Source organism: Canis lupus, chromosome 3, assembly GCF_048164855.1.
Source record: "Canis lupus baileyi chromosome 3, mCanLup2.hap1, whole genome shotgun sequence".
Taxonomy (NCBI): domain Eukaryota; kingdom Metazoa; phylum Chordata; class Mammalia; order Carnivora; family Canidae; genus Canis; species Canis lupus.
Genome location: NC_132840.1, coordinates 49,485,956 through 49,507,069, shown reverse-complemented (window position 1 = coordinate 49,507,069; position 21,114 = coordinate 49,485,956). Strand labels below are relative to the sequence as shown.

Sequence of the window (21,114 nt, the reverse complement as noted above, 5' to 3'; positions counted from 1 at the left end):
TTGGGAGGGAGCAGGTGAAAAATGAGAAGGCATGGTGTGTTGAGGATATAGTAGGGGTAGCTGTACATGTTTGGGATTTAGGATGCCTAGATGTGGGTCTGAGTTTTCAAAAATGAGGCCGGAGAAGCAAGTAGAGCTCAACTGTCCAGCAACCTTACTATCTTCTGCCATACTGGCCATCCAAGCTTTTTCCCACTTTTGGACCTTTGCACTTTATGTTTCCCTTGCCTAGAACTCTTCCCATGGCCATTTCTTTGTCGTAATTTAAGCAGTGTAAATGTCACCTCCTCAGAAGGGCCTTCTCTGACATCCACCCCTGCTCCCAGAACTCAATCACAACACTCTAGTTACTTAATAACAATTTCATGTTTATCCAAGTCATAATTATATTGCTTATGTGGTTGTTTATTTGTCTCCCTACTAGAATATAAATTCCATGAAGGTACAGGGCACATCTCTCCAGTTTGTCACCATACTTTTCACACTTAGCCAGCTAGCATAGAGCTTGATACATAATCAGCGCCCAGTAAATATTTGTTGAAAGATGAATGACTAACGACTTGCCTTATTATGCCAAGGACTTTTAGATCCTTTGGGTAGGTGTTTTGCGTGGGAATGACATGATCAGATTTCTGCTGTAGAATGATAACCTGGTGACATCATAGGAGGTGAATAGAAGAGAGATGAGCTTAGAGATCAGAATTCCAGAGATGGTGGCAGCTGTCCAAGCAGGATATGATGAGGATCTGTAAGTAGACCAAGTCAACAAAATCCAGCATCCCTAAAGAAAACAGGAGGAAAGAATTGATAAAAATCAAATAATAACTGAGCATTGTTTAGTTGTACTTGATCCTTGTTTCAGAAAAGATCCAAGATGACTGACTTAAATGTACATAACAAAAATAAAAGATAAGAGAATTTGGGAACTTACAACAAACAGGAGAAGAAAGAAGAGAAAATGAAGTTAGGAGTGAGATGAGTATAGAAAATGTTGGCATTAAAGTCTGTCCTAATGCAAAAAAAAAAAAAAAAAAAGTCTGTCCTAATGCTAGAAGTGGGCCGTAGGTTTAGTGTTTTTTTGTTTGTTTTTTTCCCAGACAGTATGGAGAAACACAATTATGTATGTCCATGTGATTAGAAAAAATGTAGTATATCCATACAATGGAATACTACTCAGAAATAAAAAGAAATGAACCATCGAGCCACAATGGATGAATGGATGGATGAATCTCAAGATAATTCTAGAAAAATACAAACTAATCAAGAGAGAAAGGAGATCACTGGGCTCTTGGGGATGGAGGCAGGAAGAAGGAACGAGGTGGGATGGGTTATCGAAGGCAGGAGAAACTCTTGAGGGGTGAGGGAAATGTTTACTATTTTGATTTTGGTGACTGTCTCATGGGTATAGGCATATATCCAAACTTACAGACTTAAATACTTTTAATATGTGCAACTTATCCTGCATTACTTATGCCTCAATAAGGCTATAAAAAAAGTTAAGCAAACATCTGGCAAAGCAATCCCTGAGATAGCTGAGGTAAATCCTTGATGAGCATAAAGGTATCTCAGGAAGTGAAAGGAAACTGATCCTAGCAGTAAGAAAAGTTTAAAAATGGTTCTTGAGAGATAAATGTTAGTTTCCTTTTATAACATATAAAGATGTATTTACCCAGTTTCAGACTTATTAAATTATATTAATGTACCAGATGAATTGGTGTCACCCTAACAGATCCTCTCTGTTTGAATTTATTTGACCCCCAAAGGAAGCTAATGAACAGGTTTCTTAATTACTTTGGAATTAAGAACTGCCCTTTGAATCCCAACAGGTCTGTTGTCAGAGGAGATCAGAAGACATTAATAGTAATGAACGAACTATGACCAAGGGTCACCCTAAGTAATTAATACCTAAAGCAGGACATTCTGCTTTTCATGTTTTCTTAATCCTGTGAGACATGTAAGAAATGCTCCCTTGCTATGCTGTGTGTGTGTTGAGAGGGAGACCCTCCCATATGCAGATTTAATCAGCACTATGGTTAAGTTTTCTGGAGATTCTCATCTATGCAACCTCTAGCAAAAGGGTATATATAGCAGATTAAAAAAATAGCTGATCAAAATCAAAGTAATTTACACATTTGAGGTGGAAAACGTGTGTGTGTGTGTGTGTGTGTGTGTGTGTGTGTGTGTGTTTCTGCATCTTTGAGCACACAGAGCTGCTTGCTGATGGGGGAACAGAGGACTAGCTGAGGACAAAGCATATTGACAAGTCTTTGAAACAGGCAGAGTGACATTCCTCTTTGGACTCAATTGCCTTGATGTTAATACTTCACTAAGGGCAAAAGGCAATCTTAGCCAGACCCCGAGGATCCTGTAAGTCTATTTTAACATATAAAAATTCCTTTAGAAGTTTCCTCTATCTCTACCACCCAAGATACGTGTTGACATCCCCCAAGCACGTGGCCCATCTGAAGGGTCTCATGATTCAGGTTTTATTAGATGGTAATAAATGACCTTTCCCCAACAATATCTAGCCCTCCTCAAGGTCCTGGTTGATTCCAAATTTCCTTAGAGAGTACGCCATCCCCAAACTCCTCCCAACTCCCAGGTATATAATCAGCTGCCTCTGACAGGCCTGGGGCTGCAGCTCTTCCTGCCCCCTGGTCACATTCCCATGCTTTCATAAAACCACCATTTTGCACCAAAGACGTATGAAGAATTCTTTCTTGGTTGTCGGTTCCAGACCTATATTCCAAAACTCCATCACTTACCATAAAGTGAAAATGATTACAGTTTTGTTAACTGTTGCACCAGGCCCTGTGCTTAGCACTGTATCCCTTAATCTTACAAACAAAATACTGTGATTATGCCTGTTTTTAAATACTTGGGAAGGGACACCTGTGTGTCTCAGCAGCAGTTGAGCGTCTGACTTTGGCTCAGGGGGTGATCCCTGAGTCCCAGGATCGAGTCCCAAATCAGGTTCCTTGCATGGAGCCTGCTTCTCCCTCTGCATATGTCTCTGTCTCTGTGTGTCTCTCTCTGTGTGTCTCTCTCTGTGTGTCTCTCATGAATAAATAAAATCTTTTAAAAAAACACTTGGGGAAAAATAGGTGAGTGATCTATAGTCACGTGGCTAAGAAATGGCAGAGCGAGATTTTAACCCAGGTTTGCCTGACTCCAGAGCCCTCTTAATCTCTTTGCTGATTGTGTCCAGTGGTCTTTTATGGTTACTAGATAAAGGCTACAAATCCAGTGCTAAGGTTCCTAAGTGGCCAAAGCAAAGAGGAAAACATGATTAGGCATATATCACACTGTCCCTAAGATACAAATTGATTTTTTCAATAGAAACAGAACTTGTTCTGAGACTAATGTTTTGTATAAGTTCTTACAGAGTATAGTCTGTAAAGAATGGATAAAGCTTTGCATTGTATCCTTCCAGTGGAGAAAATCCAGAATTTTGCTACGCTAAGATGAATAAGTTCTGGGGTTCTAATGTGGAGCATGTTGAGTAGAGTTAACAATACTCTATTCCACCCTTGGAAGTGGCTGAGAGTAGATCTTACATCATCTTAATCATCGTTAAGTCATCAAGTTGTATACCTTAAGCTTACACAGTTATTTGTCAATTATATCTCAACTGGAAAGGAAAAAAGAATTTTATTAGAGTTGTTACCTATGCTGACCCTTGATATAGACTTGTGCCCCACTGATCTGGGAGGGTCCAACCCAGCTGGTCCAAAGTCTCAGATGGTGTGGCTTGGAACAAGGGAAATATATCTGGACAAAGCTGGGCCACATGCCCTCTGGTCAATCCATGATCAATGCTCTGTCAAAAGCAGTCTTTGTAAAGATGGGACAGCAAAGAATTGCACCAGGAACAAATCCAAATTTCCTAGCATTTAAGATTGTCTTCTATTGTACCCCTCCCACCCCCCAGATACTTGCCCAACCTGTCATCTGTGTCCCCAGCATACAGCAGGTTTGAACAACTCGGTGTCTGTCCTCAGGTAGCTTATCATCCAGTTAAATAGAAAACATGTAAATGACCCTAATACCATACGAGAAACACTACAATAGAGGAGCTTATAAGAAACAGGAGTGACATAAAGGATGTACCAGCCGCAGCTGGTAGGAATGGGGGAAGTTTTCCTTGGGCCGACTGTTGAGTTGGATTCACTCGGATGTCAAGGTCAAGTTCACACTTCCTAGCTCCAGAGCAGGCTGATTATCCATATAGGTAGCCACAAGCTTTGAGGTCAAATCGTTTATTGGGAGGCCTCCCCCATCTCACCATTGTTGGATTCCCTAGACATTCAGGAGATGGTTTTTCTATGCCTTTTCGGCATTCAGGCCTCCCAGCCTCAAGCCAACAAGCACAGTAAAATCAGAGTGGGCGTATTCCTTTGCTGGAGAATCCAGGAATTTCAATTGCATCACTCACAGCCTGTCACTTCTCTGCTTTCTGATATATCTAGAGCAAAATCCAGATTCCCTAACACGGCCAACAGGCCCAACATGGTCAATGTGTACCTCCCTCTCAAATTCCCCTTCCGTCACGAATCCTGCCATGACAACCAACCAACCAACCTTCCTTCCTTCCTTCCATCCATCCATCTGGCAGACTCACCAAGCTCATGCTCATGTCAGGGCCTGTGCTATTCCTTGTGTTTGGACTACACTTACCTCTTTCTCACCTACAGGTTTCAGCTCAGACCTGCTCTGACCCCTATGCTGTCACACTACACTGCAGTATTATTTTATTGCCTTCGGACCACTTATCAATATCTGTATTTATTCAATTCATAAATTTTTTTAAAGATTTTATTTATTCATGAGAGCCACAGATAGAGAGGCAGAGACAAAGGCAGAGGCAGAAGCAGGCTCCCTGTGGGGAGCCTGATGCGGGACTCAATCCCTGAACCCTGGGATCAGGCCCTGAGCTGAAGGCAGACGCTCAACCACTGAGCCACCCAGGTGCCCCTGAACTAAAAAATTAACATGAGCCAGATTTTTTTTTTAAAGGTTTATTTATTTATTCATTCAGAGAGAGAGAGAGAGGGGCAGGTAGAGACACAGGCAGAGGGAGAAGCAGGCCCCATGCAGGGAGCGATGCGGGACTCGATCCTGGATCTCCAGAATCACACCCTGGGCTGCAGGCGGCGCTAAACCGCTGCGCCACTGGGGCTGCTCAACATGAGCCAGATTAACAGGAGAAAATCAAATCTAATTTTGTACATACAGAGAATCCATACAAACATGAAATTCCCAAGACTGTCAGGCAAAATGTGGAGTATCCGTCATCCTGAGCTCAGGGAGTTGGGGTGAGTGGGGGGGTGCAAAGGAGAGGAAGGCCTTTAGCAGGAAGGTGAGGTAAGTTTGGAAAACAGAGTTTGCCCTTTGCGGTAAGTCTCTTAGATACAAGAAATCTGTTTAATTGCTCTCTCCCTGGTACTGGTCAGCTATCTAAATCCTTTTTAGGCATTTGCGGGTAGGGCAGGGGTAGGTAAAAGTTTCTTCCTGGGTCTTTGGGGCCTTGATTGTTTTCTACACGAAACAATCTACATGCCCTTGTGGTCTATCTTAGGAGTGGCCTGCCCTTGGCTCACGGTCCATACTCTGTCCACAGTACTGGGGACATAAAAATCTTTGGTTCCTGTCTGAAGAGTTAATGTGGAGCAGAGAAGCAGGAGTCCATAGGAGTCTGGGGGAAGCTTCCACGAATATAAAGAAGGCTGGTCATTAAGGGGACCAGTGGGGGTTCAGGCCCCCCAGAATGCTCCCAAGAAACTGCAAACTAAGAACCAAGAAGGTGATTTCAGAGGAAAAGGAAACTGGCTTAAAAAAAAAAATTAAATAACAAAATCAAACTTTAATTTTAGACATCTATTGACGTGAGGACTGAAAACAGGAATGGTTATGGCCCAGTAAACCATACTCCTCAGGCCCTAAACAAGCCAGAGTCAGAATAAATTTTTAAAAAAATCTATTAATTTGCCCAAATGGAGACACATACTATGTTTAAAAATTGAAGTAGTCAATGTTGTTAAGATGACAATTTTCCCCAAATGTATCTAGAGATTCAGGGCAATCCCAGCAGGCTTTTAAAAGTTAGGAATTGATAAGATGACCCTAAAGTTTATTTGGAAACCCAAAGGACCTAGAAGAGCCACAGCTATTCTTTGGGGGAAAAATGAACAGAGTCAGAGTACTTAACCTGGCACCAAGCTCACTATAAACACACAGTAATCAAGACTGGGTTGTTGGCATAAGGATAGAGATAATAGATGGATGTGACAGAAAGGAGTCCAGAAATCTTTCCTTTTATTTTTTAAGATTTTGTTTATTTATTTTTGAGAGACAGAAGCACAAGCAGGCCCCCCCTGGATAGGGAGGCTGACTGAGGGCTCCACCCCGGGACCATGACCTGAGTGGAAAGCAGACACAGAACCAACTGAACCACCCAGCACCTCATGAGAGACACAAGAGAGGGAGAGAGGCAGAGACACAGGCAGACGCAGAAGCAGGCTCCATGCAGGGAGCCCGATGTGGGACTGGATCCCGGGTCTCCAGGATCACACGATGAGCTGAAGGAGGCGCTAAACCGCTGAGCCATCCTGGCTGCCCCCCTATTTATTAGCTTTAATTATAGTCACCTATTGAAGGATAGTTAGAGGAAAGGCAGGCAGGGCCAAGGATTTCCCCACCCCCACCCTAAGAGGAAACCACCCTTAAAAGGATTTATACCACTCTGGAAGGAGCCTCCACCCATTCCCATGTGACAAAAACCTCACTGGGTGACAGGCACAGGGAGGGGTAATCAGATTAAAACAGCCTGCCAACAAGCCCATTAAAAAGCCCTAGACTGGGGCACCTGGGTGCCTCAGTGATTGAGCGTCTGCCGTTGGCTCAGGGCGTGATCCCAGGGTCCTGTGATCGAGTCCCACATTGGGCTCCCTGAGAGGGAAATAAGTAAAGAGAGGGAAATCTTTTATTAACATGTCACAAAGGCGATTGTTTCATAGAAGAAATTATTTTTCAAAAGATAATATAAAATCTTCAGGGGCCAGACACTGTTCTAGATGCTGGAGAATAAGGAAGTAAACAATATAGACCATATCTGCATTGTCCTGAGGCAGGACTGGGAGAAAATGGGGCAACTGGGGAGCTCAGCCACTGAGCATCTGACTGTCTCAGGTCGTGATCCCAGGATCCTGGGATCGATTCCTGCATTGGGCTCCCTGAAGGGAGCCTGCTTCTCCCTCTGCTTATGTCCCTGCCCCTCTTTCTGTGTCACTCATGAATAAATAAATAAAATCTTAAGAAACAAAAGACACAAAACACATATGTGTATATATGTGTGATGAAGATTAACGCAGTGAGTGTGAGCCCATATTGGGTATAGAGATTTAAAAAAAGATGAGGGGATCCCTGGGTGGCGCAGCGGTTTAGCGCCTGCCTTTGGCCCAGGGCGCGATCCTGGACACCCGGGATCGAATCCCACATCGGGCTCCCGGTGCATGGAGTCTGCTTCTCCCTCTGCCTGTGTCTCTGCCTCTCTCTCTGTGTGACTATCATAAATAAATAAATAAATAAATAAATAAATAAATAAATCAGGGGCCAGGATATAAGGGGATGAGAGGCAACAGCAGAGAAATTGATAAAGCTCCATTCTTTAACCTAATTGGTCATTCTTTTTATTATTTTTCTTTTTTTTTTAAGTTTTATTTATTCATGAGAGATAGAACAGGGAACCTGATGCAGGACTCAATCCTAGGACCCTGGGATCACGACCTGAGACAAAGTCAGATGTTCAACCACTGAGCCACCCAGGCTTTCCTTTTTATTATTATTAACTGAATGCTACATAGACATTATGTGCATAACAATAAAGAGTTTTGAAAATCAGTCTTACTGCAGTGAGGGAGCAGACCGGGAGTGGGGGAAGCTGAGAGTTCCTTTGGGAGGCTTTTGCGATACGGGAAGGGGGTGGGGTGTGTGTGTGGGGTTCCAGTGACTGCAAATGGATGAGGGAAGAAGCTCAAGGCAACCAAGGTCATAGTCCTTCCCTTTGGCAGAGCTCTACCTCCTAGCTATGTGCAGCTGGCCCTCACACTCAGTTTCTTTCTTTCTTTTTTTTTTTTTTTTTAAGATTTTATTTATTTATGCATGAGAGACACAGAGAAAGAGGCAGAGACAGAAGCAGAGGGTGAAGCAGGCTCCATGCAGGGACCCTGACGTGGGACTCGATCCCGGGTCTCCAGGATCAGGCCCTGGGCTGTAGGCGGCGGTAAACCGCTGAGCCACCCAGGCTGCCCTCACACTCAGTTTCTTATCAGAAAAACATGGACAATAGTAGTCAGTGTCTGCCTTGATTATGTATGAGACAAGAGGAGACAACATGTGCAAAGAGCCTCTCAGCATATGGGGAGGTATAGGGGTACAAGAGCACCTGGCTCCTTGGGTCCCAAACAGATCAGGTTGGGCCACTAGCCACTGACAAAATCCAAAGGCAGAGAGATAAATCATGGTAAAACAAGAAAGGGGTTTTGTTCAGTGAGGCAAACACCAGGAAGCCAGAGGACTAGCCCCTCAAGACTGTCTCCAAAGTGCTGAAAATACTTCCAGGTTTATTTATTTTTATTTATTTTATTTTTTATTTTTTTAAAGATTTTATGTATTCATGAGAGACACACACACACAGAGAGAGGCAGAGACACAGGCAGAGGGAGAAGCAGGCTCCACGCAGGGAGCCTGATGCCGGACTCAATCCTGGAACTCCAGGATCACACCCTGGGCTGAAGGGAGGCGCTAAACTGCTGAGCCACCCAGGGATCCCTACTTCCAGGTTTATAAAAGAAAATGTGGGGTGCAGGTGGGCAGTGGAAGTCAAATCATGGACCATTGCCTTTGTGTCAGTCATGGCCATGGTCTTGCTGGCTCAAGATAGTCCTTATTGCTGGAGGGAGTAGTTTTTGGTTCCCTTGGAGAGGCAGAGTGGGGGGGATGCTTTGCCCTTAGGGGTTTCCGCCTGAGCTAAGAGTCAAGCTTTACAGAAGCACCCAACTAGCAAGTCTGAGGTCAGAATGCAGGCAGCTGAAGTTCTCCTTCATCAGCACAGTGCCTGGTACTCAATAGGCACTGAAGCCCACCACACAGGGCTGCTCAGGAAGAGGGGATCTCTTTCTTTTCTTTTCTTTTTTAGATTATTTATTTATTCATGAGAGACACACAGAGAAGGGCAGAGACAGAGGCAGAGGGAGAAGCAGACTCCCTGTGGGGAGCCCAATGAGAGCCTTGAACCCAGGACCCCGGGATAACACCCTGAGCTGAAGGCAGACGCTCAACCACTGAGCCACCCAGGCGCCCCAGCAGGGGGATCTTTTTCTAACTCAGCCATCAGTCAGCTTGCCAAATCCTTTGCCTGCTGCTACCTTGTGTCCATCCAGAAGAGTCCTCTTTTTTTAGTTTACACAAAAGTTAGTGGTATCCCTGGAAATGCTCAGGAAACAGAATTTACCACTGGCTCGTTGGTAGGAGGAATGTAGATATTGAGATGAGTATCAGCAGTGAAAGAAATCAGGTCTATCACACAAGCTGAGAGATGTGGGTGCTCCTCCTAGGGGCTGGGAGAGGTCAGTGTGGCCAGTCCACCCTAATCTCTGCCAAATGCTTTTCCTACTTGAGGGTAGCTGGAGTTTCTGCCGGCCTCCGAAGCCTGAGGGTACAAAATGGTGCCCTCAAGAGCATTAGCTCCTCATGGCACCTCCTGCCTGGTCTGTACCACACAGGGACTCCTGCTCCCTGGTGGCCAATGTGGATCCTGCACACTCCCAGGAGCTAAGGGATACAGAATTCTGTGGGCTGGGGAGCAGTACCAGGTGCTACAAGGTAAGCTCAGTCATGGACAAATCATGCCTGAAAAGCACGTTTGCATAGGAGGGTGCCAGTATTTACTCTCTTAGGCTTCCCTATATACTGTCCCAAATCATGGGAACTTATGCTTTAGAAAAAAAGCAAATCCAACACAGTATACTATTTTCAGGTTCTGTTTATTTATTTATTTTTATTACTTTTATTTTTTAAAGATTTGTATCTGTTTATTTTATATATATATAGAGAGAGCAGGAGCGGGGTGGAGGGTGTATGCAGAAAGAGATGGGGAAGCAGACTCCCTGCTGAACAGGGAGCCCGACTTGGGACTGGATCCCAGGACCCTGAGATCATGACCTGAGCTAAAGGCAGACACGTAACTGACTGAGCCACCCAGGGCCTCAGGATTTCTTGTCTTGTCTTGTCTTGTCTTTTTTTTTTCTCTCTCTCTCTTCCTTTCTCTTAAAATCTTGTACAAATTTGCCTGGGGTTATTTAGGTTTCCCCTTGGAGCTGCATGTTGCATGTTTTCTTCTGCGAGCACATAACATCCTGGATCTATTTCTCCACATCCTGAGTCACCAGAGACTTCATCATGTTTATGTTAGAGGGCTTAAGCTAGAATGAAAAATGCCCACTTAAAGCAACTTTTTAAAAATTATGGTAAAAGGGGCACCCGGGTGGCTCAGTGGTTGAGCGTCTGCCTTCGGCTCAGGTCATGATCCCAGGGTCCTGGGATCAAGTCCCGCATCAGGCTCCCTGCATGGAGCCTGCTTCTCCCTCTGCCTGTGTCTCTGCCTCTCTCTGTGTCTCTCATGAATCAGTAAATCTTAAAAATAAAAATTATTGTAAAATATATGGAACATAGATTTCTATCATTTTAGCCATTTTGAAGTGTGCAGTTCAGTGGCATTAAGAACATTCATTCACATTGTTGTGAAACCATCACCACCGTTCATCTCCAAAACTCCTTCTATCCTCCCCAGCTGAAACTCTGTCCTTATTTCCTAGCAACCACCGTTCTGCTTTCTGAGTCTAGGAATTTGACTACTCTAGGCACAAAAATGCCCGCTTTTGGTTTTCACAGATGTGCTTTTGTACTGTGAATTTGCTGTCATATTATCTCTCCACCATATGAAAATTCTGAGTTCTTCACTATATTTTTACTCGGGCTTTAAAAATCTAGGAAGAATGTTTTTATTGCAGTAAAATATACATAAGATTTACCGTTTGGGGGCACCCGGGTGGCTCAGTGGTTGAGCGTCTGCCTTCTGCTCAGGGCTTGATCCCGGTGTCCTGGGATCAAAGCCTGCATCGGACTCCCTGCATGGAGCCTGCTTCTCCCTCTGCCTGTGTCTCTGCCTCTCTCTGTGTCTCTCGTGAATAAATAAATAAAATCTTAAAAAAATAAAATCTTTTAAAAAATTTTAAAAATAGAGCACTTAAGAGAGCATTTAAGATCCTGTGATAAGTCTTTGAGTTGTTTCTGTGGTTGTACTTCTTAATTTCTAATATATAAATGTGTATTTTGTTTTCTTTTTTTCCCTTTATCAGGCTTAATAAACTTTGCCGTTTATCTTATTGACACCTAGACAAAATAATAATAATAATAATAATAATAATAATAATAATAATAATAATAGAGGTATACACATGCACACATCCTGGCAAAATTCCTGAACTTCGTGGGTAACAGGAGAAGTGTACAAGTTTTCACACTGAAGGAAGAAGCTATTTTTAAAAAGGAAAGCAGGGGCACCTGGGTGGCTAGTCTGTTAAGTGATTTTTTATTTTGGCTCAGGTCATGGTCTCAGGGTCCTGAGATTGAGTTCTGTGTCTGAGTCTGAGCTGGGCATAGGGCCTGCTTAAGATTATCTCTCTCCTGGAAAACCTGGGTGGTTCAGTTGGTTGTCTGCCTTCAGCTCAGGTCATGATCTTCGGGTCCTGGGACTGAACCCCTTGTCAGGCTCCCACCTCGCTCATGCTCTCTCTCTCTCAAATAAATAAGTAAAATCTTTTTAAAAGTACATAGATTTAAAAAATTCTCTTTCCCTCTCCCTCTTCTCCTCCACACCCCTGCTCACTCTCAAAAAAAAAAAAAAAAAAAAAAAAAAAAAAAGGCAGGCAAATGAAACTAGCATGAGAAGTCTCATTTGTTGCACCGGAAATGGGAAGATAGTGAAATAATATCTACAAATGGAAGATAAACTGCAACTCAGAGCCAAGAATCCTATTCCCGGACCAAATGTCCCATCTTTTGGGACGAAAGAAAGATAATCTTAGATACTCAAGGGCTCAATATATTGCCCATGGATGCTAGCTGAGGAAAATACTCAAAGTTCTCTAATCAATTGATAATTATATTAGAAAAGAGATGTCAATATTGGGCAGATGAAGAGTATAGTACTTGTGAATAATTAATTTTGTAATAAATACAGTTCTTTTTCTTTTTGACTTCTGTTTTTCTACATATATATTTCTACATATATATTTTTTTCAAGATTTTAGTTATCTATTCATGAGAGACACAGAGAAAGGCAGAGACACAAGCAGAGGGAGAAGTAGACTCCCTGCGGCGAGCCTGATTTGGGATTCCATGTGGGACTTGTTCCTGGGGACTCAGAGACCATGCCTTGAGCCTAAGGCAGATGCTTAACCACTGAGCCACCCAGGCATCCCTACATATATATTTCTACATATATATTTCTATATTTGAGAGACAGCGAGAGAGAGAGAGAGAGAGAGAGAAAGAGAGAGAAATAGAGAGAACAAGCAGGGGGAGCCACAGGCAGAGGGAGAAGCCACCATGCATCCTATTTTTCTATATATTTTTTTTCTTTTTTAAAATTTTCTTTACAGATTTTATTTTTTTGAGAGAGAAATATTGAGAGCAAGCATAAGCAAAGGGCAGAGGGAGAAGCAGACTCCCCACTGAGCAGGGAGTCTGATGTGGGGCTCGATCCCAGGACCCTGGGATCATGACCTGAGCCAAAGGTAGATGCTTAGCTGACTTAGCTACCCAGGCACCCTATATTTTTTCTTAAAAAATTTTTTATTATTATTTCTCTAATGGATAATTTATTCATTCAACAAATATTTTGAGTGCCAGGCTCAGCAGCAACTCCTAGAGCTGATGCTGTGGTTATGATATGAATGAAATAAGGAATAATGGTGTAAATGTTCAGTAAGGATTTTTCATGTAGATGATACACTTAAGAGGAGTTGAGCATGAAAGTAGATGGGAAAGTGAGGAAGTAAAATTGCAATTTCTAAACTTCTTTTAAAGATTTATTTATTGGGACGCCTGGGTGGCTCAGTTGGTTAAACATCTGCTTTCAGTTCAGGTCATGATCCCAGGATCCTGGGATGAAGCCCCACATTGGGCTCCCTGCTCTGTGGGCAGCCTGCTTCTCCCTCTCCCTACACATGCTGTCTCACGCTATCTCTGTCTCTCTCTCTCAAGTAAGTAATCCCTACACCCAACACAGGGCTCAAACTCACTACCACAAGATCAAGAGTTGCATGCTCTACTGACTGAGCTAACCAGGTGCCCCTAAACTTTTAATCTAGGTGAAGAGGTGGGGTATGAGTAGGTAAAATGTTTTGGGAGGTATGTTCATTGATAAATTTTGAAATACTACTAGAGGAATACAGGTTTCATCATAACCACTATGTAAGGAGAGGGAAACACTAGCATTGTGCAGACAAACATTAGAACTGCCAAACTAAAAGGAGGGCAAATAGGGAAAGAAGAGAAAATTTTCCAAGACAATGCAAAGAAAAAGAATCAACAACAAGGTAAGATAAGGTTTAAATCGAATATAAATTCACAGATAGACTAAAGCACAGATTCCAGCTTACTAAGTGTAAAAGAGCCCAATTCTATTTAAAAAAACCAAAGACAACAAATGGATTGAGTTGTTACAAATCCACCTGTTAATGATTTGCGCTTAAAAGTGTTAAAAAAGGGATGCCTGGGTGGCTTAGTGGTTGAGCGTTTGCCTTTGTCTCAGGGCGTGATCCCTGGGTCCTGGGATCGAGTCCCGCATCGGGCTTCCTGCATGGAGCCTGCTTCTCCCTCTGCCTGTGTCTCTGCCTCTCTCTCTCTCTCTCTCCCTGTGCCTCTCATGAATAAATAAATAAAATCTTAAAAAAATAATGATATACAATCTGTAAAGACAACCTAAGAGTCATAGATGTTCACGTACCAAACATGGATAAATGAATAAATAATATTCATTTTTACAATTCAGCTGAATTTAATTTAGCTTGGCAAAAAAGCAAATCATGGAGGAATTGTATAATAGAGTTTGTAAGCCTGATTTAACACAAAAAGTGCTCTCTAATCTACAGAGAATACATGTACTCTTTATGTCCATACAAATCAGTTATATACCTGGCCATAAAGAAAATGATGATAAATTTAAAAAGCCCAGGAGATTCTATAATTCAGAAACTTTAGCAACCACAGAATGGTTTTCTAAAATCTTGCTTGGGAATTAAGAAATAATTTCTCAGATCAAAGAGGAAATAAAAATTATTAGGACAAATAAGTGAATTTTGCAGTCAGTGGATACAAGGTCAGTATACCAAAAACCAATTGTTTTCTATATATTAGCAACAAACAGAGAATAAAATCTTCAAAGACCATTTATAATAGTATCAAAATACTTAGGAATACAATTAGCAAAAAATGTATTAAATTTACTTCAAGAGGGACGCCTGGGTGGCTCAGTGGTTGAGTGTCTGCCTTTGGCTCAGGTCATGATCTGGAAACCTGGGATGAGTCCTGGATGGGGCTCCCTGCAGGGAACCTACTGCCTATGTCTTTACCTCTTTCTTTGTGTCTTTCATGAATAAATAAATAAAATCTTTAAATAAAAAAAAGTTTACTACAAGACACTGTTGACAGAAATTAAGTACGACTTCATAAATGGAGAAGCATATTTATGGATTGGAAGACAGAATTTTTAAGTAATCAGTTCTTTCCATGTTGATCTATAGATTCAATGGAACTTCAACCCCAAAACCTAGCGGGCTTTTCTTTTCTTTTTTTTTTTTTTTAAGATTTTATTTATTTATTCATAGAGACACAGAGAAAGAGAGAGAGGCAGAGACACACACAGAGGGAGAAGCAGGCTCCACGCAGGGAACCTTACGTGGGACTCGATCCCCGGGCTCTCGCATCACACCCCAGGCTGCAGGCGGCGCTAAACCGCTGCGCCACCAAGATGCCTGTTTTTCTTTTTTTGATATAAAAATACAAATACACACACACACACACACACACACACCCCACCCTGGTAGTTTCAACCTTGTACAATAGGTCTCTTACTTTTAGAGCTCTGGGTTGCCAAGTATAAAAAAAAAATCTGAATTCTCTGAGGCTACCATGTTATGAAGAAGCCCAAGCCATATTGAGAGGCTGTGTGCTCCATGTGATAGCCCAATTGGTCTTTCAGCCATCAGGCAGCAAAACTGTGAGCCACATGAGTGAAGTGATCTTTAATGTCAATTCTGGTTGAGCCATCAGGTGACTTGACCCCAGTGGACATTCCAGTGAAATTGTATAAGAGACGCCAAGTGACAGCTGTCTGGCCAAGTCCTTCCACAACTCTTGTATCATGAGACCTTGAGAAAAATAAAACGGTTGTTTAAAAAAAATTATTTAAAAATATAAAATAAGGGGTGCCTGGGTGGCTCAGTCGGTGAAGAATCTGCCTTCAGCTCAGGTCGTGATCCCAGGGTCCTGGGATCGAGCCCCACGTCGGGCTCCCTGCTCAGCGGGGAGTCTGCTTCTCCTTCTGCCCGTCGCCCCATTCGTGATTGCTCTCTCTCAAATAAATAAATAAAATATTTAAAAAATATAATAAATAAATAAATAAATAAATAAAAGCAGGGGCACCTGGCTGGCTCAACTGGAAGAGTGTGTGACTTGAGTTCTGGATTGTGAGTTTGAGGCCCCATGTTGGGTCTAGAGATTACCCCCCCTAATTTTTTTTTAAATCGCAGCAGCCTTATTATAATAGCCCCAAACTGGAAACACTAAAGAATCTCCTTCAATAGCAAAAAGGATAAATAAAGGGTCATATATTCATATACTGGAATATGATATAACAAGGAAAATGAATGAACCATGAGTACATGGATGAAACTCGCAGATACAACACCAAGTAAAGGAAGTCACACATGAGCACATATTGTTTGAATGCATTTACATGAAGTTCAAAATCATGGTGGTGAAGTAAGAGTAGTGGTTTTCCTTAGGATTGACTGGGAAGGAGGACAAAGGACTGTTTTTTTGTTTGTTTTGTTTTCTTTGTTTTAATATTTTATTTATTTATTCATGAGAGACAGAGAGAGAGGGAGAAGCAGGGTCCACGCAGGGAGCCTGATGTGGGGCTCGATCCCCTGTCTCCAGGATCATGCCCTGGGCTGAAGGTGGCTCTAAACCGCTGAGCCGCTGGGGCTACCCAAAGGACTGTTTTAAGATGCTGGGAAATATTTCATATTTGGATCTGGGTGGTGGTTATGAAGCTGTGCATGTATGTAAAAACACTTCAGTAGATGTAAGACAGCCCAATTTAAAAAAGAAAAGCATGAATTAAGACATGTATTTATTTACTTTTCAAGTAAACTCTGCTGCCAACATGGGACTTGAACTCATGACCCCATGATTAAGAGTCACCTGTTCTACCTACTGAGTTAGCTAGGTGCTCTAGGATTTTATTTTAAAGACATCATAATATTAAGTTGGCTCGAAGTGGAGAAAACAATTGAGAGGGACTGCACACGCCTAGCCCAAGGACACAATTAAGAAGGTGTGTGCCAGGTGGCTAGGTGACTCAGTCCATTGAGTGTCTACCTTTAGCTCAAGTTATGATCTCAGGGTTTGGGATCCAGCCCCACTTCCAGCTCCCTGCTCAGTGGAGAGTCTCCCTCTCCCTCTTTCCCTGCCCACCCCCCTCATGCTCCCTTTCTCAAATAAATCTTAAAAAAAAAAAAGGTGTATACCTGGGGCACTGGGGTGACTCAGTTTGTTGAGCGTCAGACTTTAAGGTTTAGGCTCAGGTCATGATCTCAGGGTCATAAGATTGAGCCCCTCCTCAGGTCCGGTGCTCCGCAGAGAGTCTACCTTTCTCCCTCTGTCTCTGCCCCTGCTCTCTCTCTCTCTCTCTTAAGTAAATACAATCTTATTTATTTATTTATTTATTTATTTATTTATTTATTTATTTATTTATTTATTTATTTAATAAAATCTTTTATTTAAAAAAAAGATGTGTGTCTGGAATAATCTGATGCAAGGAGTGAAGTTGACCTGATTCAGTCAAGGAATGATTAGAATAATAGGAAAATTAGTTGGTCTCCCTCTCAGATGAGTGGTAGTCAAAGAATAAAATGAAAGGATGATCCCGGGGTCCTGGGATCAAGTCCCAGCATCGGGCTCCCGGCAGGGAGCCTGCTTCTCCTTCTGCCTGTGTCTCTGCCTCTCTCTCTGTGTCTCTCATTAAAGAATAAATAAAATCTTAAAAAAAAAAAAAAGAAAGGAACAAAGTAAGGAATATTTGAGGAATTCAGTAATTTTCATAGGAGTATAGTTCATAGCATAGAGTATCAAGTGGGCTTTTTTGGTAGAAATTAACAGCTGATTTCATATGGAAATGCACAGGACTTAGAAAGGTGAAGACAATCCCAAAGAAGTATGAATCTGGAAGGCCTATTCTGATTTCAAGACTAAATAAGCTAAGTAAGGCAGAGTGGTCTTGGTGTAAAGAAAGGTAAGTAGGTCAGCAACTGGATATCTATATGGAAATAAGATGAATCTGGCCTCTGCCTCACACTCTACACAAAAATTAACTTCCTTTTTTAGATTTTATTTATTTATTCATGAGAGACACACAGAGAGAGGCAGAGACACAGGCAGAGCGAGAAGCAGGCTCCCTGTGGGGAACCTGATGTGGGACTCAATCCCAGGACCCCGCGATCACGCCCTGAGCCAAAGGCAGATGCTCAGTCACTGAGCTACCCAGGTGCCCATAATTTGAGATGGATCATACACTTAAGTATGAAAGCTTCTAGAAGAAAAGATAGGAGAAAATCTTTATGACCTTTGGGGCGGGAGATCTTTAAAACATGACACGAAAAACACTAACCATAACATAAAAATATCTCTGCTCATCAAAAGATATTTAAAGTGAAAAGGAAAGCCACAACCAGGAGTATATATTCTAAATATATATGTATGGCAAAGAACTCCTATGCAGACATAAAGAAAAGAACTCCTATATACAAACAACCTCGGTTATAAAACGGGCTAATTCTCAGAGGAGTGTCTGTCCACAGACATTTTACAGAAAAAGATATCCAAAGGATAAATAAGCACATGAAAAGGTTCTTAGCATCTCTACAGGTCAAGGACATGCAAAGAATAGCACAGGGAGATAGCAGGGTACACGTGCCAGAAAGGCTACGTTGAAAAAGAGTGACAATACTCATGTTGTGAAGATGTGGACCACCTGGCATTCTCCTACATCGCTAGTGGATAATAAAATGGTACAACCACTATGCAAAACTGTTTGGCAGTTCTTATAAAAACATACTCCATGACCCAGCAATTCCACTCCCATGTATATCCCAAGATGAATTTATAAAAAGGTTTGTACACATAAGTAAATGTAAATAGCAGCTTTTTTTTTTTTTTTTTTTTGTAAATAGCAGCTTTATTCATAGCTGTCCCCAAGCTGGAAACAACCCAAATGTCCATCAACAGGAGAATAAACTGTGATGTATTTATAAATCAAATATCACATGGCAACTAAAAAAACAATCGATACACAAAACAACAGGGATGACTCAAGAACATAATGCTGAGTGAATAATGGGAGACGTAAAGGAGTACAAGCTGTCTTAATTTTTAAGTCTTAAAAACATTTTATTTATGTATTTTAAGATATTTATTTATCCATGAGAGATACACAGAGAGAGAGGCAGAGACACAGGCAGAGGGAGAAGCAAGCTCTATGCAGGGAGCCTGACGTGGGACTCGATCCCGGGACTCCAGGATCACACCCGGAGCCAAAGGCAGACACTCAACCCCTGAACCATCCAGGCGTCCCAAAACGTTTTATTTATTTGAGAGAGAGAAAGAGAGCACAAGCAGGGGTGAGAGGCACAGGGAGAGGGAAAAGCAGATTCCTCACTGAGCAGGGAGCCCCATGTGGGGTTCGATCCCAGGACCCTAGGGTCATGTCCTGAACAGAAGGCAGGTGCTTAACCCACTGAGCCGCCCAGGCTGTGGGTTTTGAAATGACACTCAGTAATAGGTAAAACTAACCTATGTGACAGAAGTCAGGATAGTGATCCTCTGTTTTCTCTGGAGGGCTGGAAATGTTCTATCTTTGATCTGGTGGTGGTTACATAAGCTTTGCTTTCAAAAACATGTGCATTTTGGGGCACCTGGGTGACTCTGTTGGTTGGCGGTCTGCCTTCTGCTGAGGTCCTGATCTCAGAGTCCTGGGATACGTCCTCTTGTGGGGCTCCCCACTGAGCAGGGAGCCTGCTTCTCCTTTTCTCTTTGTGTCTCCCGCCTGCTTGTGAGCTCTCTCTCTCTTTCAAATAAATTTTTTAAAATACATGTATTTTTCTGTATATAAACTATATATGCCTTCAATAAAGAAAACAGAAAAAAAACTACAGGTTGTCTGGAATTTTTTAAAAAATATTTTATTTATTCATGAGAGACACAGAGAGGCAGAGACATAGGCAGAGGGAGAAGCAGGCTTCATGGGGGGAGCCCCATGTGGGACTTGATCCTGGATCCCAGGACCATGCCCAGAGCCAAAGGCAGACACTCAAACGCTGAGCCACCCAGGCGTCCCTGTCTAGAAATTTTTAAGGAAAAAACACTTCATATGAGACACTAAAGGAGGGTATCTGGGTGCCTGCTTCTCCCTCCCGAATAAATAAAAATCTTAAAACAAACAAACAAACACTAAAGACACAGCTAAAGCCATACTCAAAGGAAGATTTATAGTCATTAATACCGTGATTACCAAAAAATAAATAAAAATAGAAATAAAGAAACTATTTAATTCAATAAACTATTAGGGATGCCTGGGTGGCTCAGTGGTTGTCTGCCTTTGGCTCAGGGCCTGATCCTGGAGTCTCAGGATCGAGTCCTACATCAGGGTCCCTGCCAGGAGCCTGCTTCTCCCTCTGCCTGTGTCTCTGCCTCTGTCTGTCTCTTGTGAATAAATAAATAAAATCTTAAAAAAATAATTCAATAAACTATTAAACTAATAAGATAACAGAATTAATGAAGAGGAAAGTTGAAGTTAAAGAAGTAGAAAATTAAACAGTAGGAAAGTAAGTAAAAGAAAATGTTATTTCTTTGAAGGTACAAATAAAATAGAGCAAAGCAGAGTTTTCAAAAATACCTGGGTTCCGGGCACTTGGGTGGCTCAGTGGCTGAGCGTCGGCCTTCATTTCATCTCAGGGCGTGATCCTGGGGTCCTGGGATCAAGTCCTCTATCGGGCTCCCCGCAGGAGGCCTGCTTCTCCCTCTGCCTCTCACATGAAAAAATGAATACAATCTTTAAAAAAAAAAAAAAAGAAAAGAAAAGAAAAGAAAAGAAAAGAAAAGACCTGGGTTCCATCAACGGTCCTTGTGATTTTTGTCTTGAGACTTTGGTGCTGTGCCCCCATGACAGTGGAACTTGGTGCGGTTCATTCATTTATTAAATCTTTAAAAAATCTGTTGGGCACTGACATCCTCAAGACACTGTTTTATGACCTGGTCAGAGAGACCGAGCGCAACAGCAGATTTCAGGTGCTGTTCGTCTGGCAGAGAGAGAGCAGGTGCCTGGCCGTGCACGCGTGTTAGTTGGTTCTGGGTGCGGCCGGCACCCGGCATCTCAAACACGAGGTCCCCCCAGCCTGGCTGCTCGGTTGTGGGTGTGAATTCAGGGCTGACCCTGGATCCCCCGGGTCAGGAAGGTAGGAAGAAGCCCTCTGGATTCAGAGAAGGCGGAGGCGCCTCCGCAGGTGCCCGTGGGCTCTCTGGGCGCCGCCGGGAGCCGAGGCGGGACGCGCGGTCCCGTGAGGCCTGCGGGATGGAGCGGGCAGGTGCGGGCCCCGAGGCGCGCGGGCCCGCGGGCTCTGGGGTTTGCAGCCGGGCCTCCGCCAGGGGCCGGGGGCCAGGGGCCGGGGGCCAGGGTCGCGGCCGCGGGTGCAGCGCCCCCTGGGGGGGCCG

At 42.9% G+C, this 21,114-nt stretch overlaps 1 long non-coding RNA gene across 1 annotated transcript; it reads right to left on the bottom strand.

Moving 5' to 3' along the window:
* Positions 1–351: 351 nt before the first annotated feature.
* Positions 352–20,992, bottom strand: LOC140630561 (uncharacterized). Its single transcript, XR_012028287.1, has 2 exons — positions 20,300–20,992; positions 352–781 (listed from the first exon to the last, which is right to left on the bottom strand). It is a non-coding gene; the product is annotated as an uncharacterized lncRNA (long non-coding RNA).
* Between the last annotated feature and the right edge of the window lie 122 nt (positions 20,993–21,114).